Genomic DNA, 4,796 nt, shown 5'->3' on the forward strand with positions numbered 1-4,796 from the left:
GAAGATTTCATTGGGTAGAAACTGATCTATATGCTATTCCCTTTTGCCAAGGAATCCTTCACAGCTTCCCTTCTCACTTAACAGCTCAAATTAATGTGTCTGTGGCCCTGCATTACCAATGTATGATGCCTCCTGTATTTGACAAGACTTACTATCCAGGGCAATAAACTAAGGCTGTCTGAGATAACCAGAGCTGTGCACATCTGCACTTCCAAAAATTCAACACCAACAACAAAACAATGAAAACATCTGCATAGATCTCAAGAGCCTTTAAAAAATGTAGACCAACTAGTGACAACTGATCCAGTGTATCACTTAGGCAGTTTGAAGGGACTGTCCATGGCTGTCGCTTCAGAGGTCATGAAAAGCAATTCCAGTGGGCGGGAGGGCAAAAGAGAGAAAAGGCCATTATTGCAAAATATCTCATGGTCAACACAAGGGAGACCAAGCCAGTGACAATCACTAAAAAGTGTCGCTTGGGTAGCTGTCACCATAGTGGCCTGAGTGAACTCAGCAAGAGGATTTTGCCACACTTGCTGAACAGCTTCTCATCACTTTTCTGTACCTATGATGGCATCCATTGCGTAGGTTTGAACAACATGACACCCATCATAGGTACAACAAGCCTTAGATCAAGCTATGTGTTGCCAGGGTAGCTTGTTTCTCACAAACTAGCAGAAAGCTGTTCAGGATTGGCTAGATACTCTTCATGGATTGTCATGTCATGCAAACCCTGTTATTGTTAGGTACGTTCTTCCCATGTACCATTTTCATTATTTATATGCTACAGAAAACTGCTGCTGTCTAAATAAAAAGGTAAGGAGGATTGTGGGGTTAAGACATAATATCTACATGTGAAATGAAGGTGTATAAATGAACGCATTTTTGCAACTGAATCCAAACATGTGTAGCTCCGGGCAGCACCTGAGTTCCCCCAAGTAGGAATATACTTTATGCCAGGATGGGGAGAGATTGGTCACTATTCCTTGAGTACAGAGAGAAAGCACACACAAATGCATCTTTATTGCAGACATATTTCTATAACCTATCAAAAGCTAAAAGAATCAAATCAGGATATCAGCCAGATGTGATTTAGGACCCCAGAAGAACAAAGCCATAAACTGTTATTGGATTTATAATAGAAAACTCTCTATCTTTGCCATACTTGCATTCTGGCATTGGAAAATGGCCAATGCAGTAAAAGCAGTATAAATAGAATAATCTCAAAAAGGAATAACTTAAATACAGCTACTTTGTTCTTAACTTTAAAAAGAATATGCTTTGGTTAAGCCTGAACTCCTTCTGTGGAGCTCTCTGTGGACATGTGATAGCTTTACCAAGGAACCCATCTCAGAACATTACACAGAGGTGATATTTCATTAATAGGCTTCTTTTATTCCGCTGGGAATGCTGGACTAATGCAATATGAGTGGCACAGTATAAAGCTTGCTGAATCAGGAACATTCTAGCTCTGGGGTTTTCAAAATGTATTCTGAGGAACTGCCAGGTTGCAGTCAAGCTTATCAAGGACTGAAGAGAGCCATAATGGCAAAAAGCTTCTGCCCACCACTACTGATTTCTTGTTGCACCTGGCAGCTACACATTGGTATATTGGTACTGGACTGATATGCACAAATACCTGAGCAAGGGAGCAAGCAAATTAATGCCCCTTGCCCAGTGTTTTGGTCTACAACTCCCATCAGCCCCAGACACTGGTAAAGGATGATTACATTTGAGTTCTAGATCCCTGGTTTGTAAGTCTCTCAATTCTATTTGTGTATCCTGGATAGTAGAGAGATTTCATGTTAGAAACTCGGGAGAAGCTCAGGATGATTTTTTCAGGATGATAAAAAATGTTGTCCAAAGGTAGAAATTTTGAAAACCACAACTCTAGGCGACATGCATCACATTGCCCAAGAGTTCCTTGGATTTCAGTGCTGCAAGTAGCACCTTGTGAGTGAGAGGGAGCTATTTATATCACTACTTGAATAGAGGCAACAGCAGCCCTACCTTCAGGGGTTATTACGTTCTTTAGTGTCTGGACATTGATACAGTCCTTATTCTAAACTGCAAAATTTAAAGATAGTTTTAGTGGGTAATTTTTAATTCGATAATATTCAGACTAGAGCTATTTAGTACAAGAAAGGTACAAACTATATCTGTGCCACAGACTTCTTAAACCATGTGATTAGCCAAAATGTGTTGTAAAATAAAATTTCAGGACATTAATGAGCACTTTGAACATGGTATGTTTTGTTTCACAAGGACTTTGCATGAAAAAATGCAAGTTAAAAATGGAATACACATTACTTTGAAAAATAAGACACTTACCTGGTTTGCATATAACACTGATCTATTTAGTTAATTCATGGGTTGTTAAATTCAGGGATGCCATGAGATGTGAACACAGACACACAAACTGACTATGGCATATTAATCAAGAACAACCCAGAAAGAAAATGCATGGCTTGTTTTTAGGTTCTGAACAATGGGTTATTTAAACCATGGGATGTAGTTTGTGAAAACAGGAAAATGGGTTGTTTGTGGGTTGTGGGCCAGGCTACAGAGTAGCAGGCAAGAATAGTAGAACAAAGAGACAAACCCAGTTGCTCTACACGTCAGTACTGCAGCACCACAAAGAAGGAATACAGGAAGGAATTGGATAAAGGAAAACAAGCCACCGATTGGGAAAACAAACCAAAGTCTGTTCTATTGGAGGGGTTGCCAATAAAACAAGCTATGGTAACTTTTTAGCATCGATCTGTTGTGTTGTCTGAACCCAGTCATGGGATTTCCCCATGGTAAGTTTGGTCTTTAAGAAACAATGGTTTGTTCTATGGTTTCTCCATATGACCACAGCTTGTTTATGCTGATGCGTTTGCTCATGGTTTTCACAGTCCTGGTATGCAACTACCACAGAGTCCTGAGTAAAGAGTGACAATTGAAGGAACCACTCCAACCATCCAGCCTCTATGTGTGGACCAATAAGGAAAAGACAGGCAACATAGGCAGGGAGTGATACACCTTGGGATTTAATTTCAGACACAGTAGCTGATGGGAAACATGCCAGCAATAGGAGAACTGCGTGGGAATAATGAAAACCATGATAAAGTAGTGCCTACATAGAGCCTGTTGTTTGGAAAATTCTGCTGCTAAGAATTAGTTTGGGTGGGAGACCCTCCATTTCCTGTTCCCTGCATCCATGGGAGGAGCTCCTGCCCATTTCTTTCATTTCATTGAGACAACCTATAGGTTCCAGGACTGAGGAAGGAGTGTCCCAATCTGGCCCCTATGGTCCTACGGAGGGGGGCCAGTTGTCATTGGTTTGACACCAAGTGGCTGGTTGGCGGGTTATGTGAATGCATAGATGGCCACTCCAAGAACAAGATTTACATGTAAGCAATCTGACTTTCTACTTTGTGGTTTCTGTGCATCGTATCAGCAACTAGCAAGCTTGAGGTTAGGAGTCAAATGCCAAGTGAACCACAGTTGTCTCAGCTGCTTGGGCTTGACAAGGATGCACTCTGTCTTGCCCTTCCTGATCCTCGTGAACACCCTCATGGTCAGGGGGAAGAGGTAGAAAAGTACCTCCAATCAATGAAGGAATGATGGCTTCCAGGGAGCCAGTTCCTTGTCCCTCCTGGAAGCAGAAGTTCAGGCAGACCGTTGCAGGCTGTGGAAAACAGATTGACTTTGGCTTGTCCCATGTGCTGAAGATTTGTTCGAGGGCTCTGTAGTAGTTCTGCCTTAGATGGCAGAACTAGAAGCCAGTCATCAAGGAAATACTGTATTCCTTGGAGGTGCAGGTGTGAGCACTTAATGGCCATGCACTTAGTGAAGGTCTTGGAGGCAGTTGAGTGCCCAAAGGGAGTGCAAAGAATTGGAAAGTTTCATCTGCTATCTGGAAGTGTAGGAAATATATATAATTATGGTCTTTGGTAATGTGGAAGTAGGCATCTTTCAAGTTGTTCGAGGTAAACCAGTAAAGAGAGGCAAAGAGAGGTAGGCTGTTCTGGACAGTGACCATCCTCAGTGTGATGATGATGTAGGATTGGTCTGAGTTCCCCATCTCATTTTGGTACCACAAAATGGTGAGTGTTGAAGCCTTGGGAAAGCTATTTGAAAACCACTGACATCAGCATCAGGGATTGCTTATTGCAGTAGGGCATCATACATTGAACTGGCAGCCTCTTTCACTGATGGATAAGATCCAGAAGTCAGATCTTATTGCTTCCCACATGGACATGAAATGGCCATGTTTTTTACACACCTTTGCCTACCATGTGATTCTTTCTGAAGATGACCAGGGGGTGGAGTAGCCACAGGCAATGCAGTCTAGCCAATTGGCCCTATATTTTCAGGCCTGTTGTGTGAAGGCTTGTGGTTTTTTAACACACGATTCAATGTCTCCTTCACTCAAACAGAAAAGTAGAGGGAATATCCATTCAGGGATTTTCTTCTAGGGTAATTTAATTCTATAACAACCTATCCTAAACATGTTTAGCCAGAAAGCCCACCACTTCTAGCCCTAATGTAAAGTAGGCCAAGAGACAGTATAAATAACACTACTTTGCACTGGGCCACATCATTCATTCATAAGCTGTTTCCTAGCACTTATAGAGGTTCTCAGCTTGTGCTCTTAATAACTCATATTATGCTCCATTTTTCCCTCTTGTGTATGTATTCCCTTTCTTATACCCTAGGAAAATCAGGAAGAATCAGTAGCAATTTGCAACCCCATGAGGTTGTTGTGTTTTATAGGATCTCCTCCCCTTAAAATACAGAAAAACAAAATC

This window comes from Varanus komodoensis, unplaced genomic scaffold, assembly GCF_004798865.1.
Source record: "Varanus komodoensis strain SLA01 unplaced genomic scaffold, ASM479886v1 scaffold61, whole genome shotgun sequence".
NCBI classification, from domain to species: domain Eukaryota; kingdom Metazoa; phylum Chordata; class Lepidosauria; order Squamata; family Varanidae; genus Varanus; species Varanus komodoensis.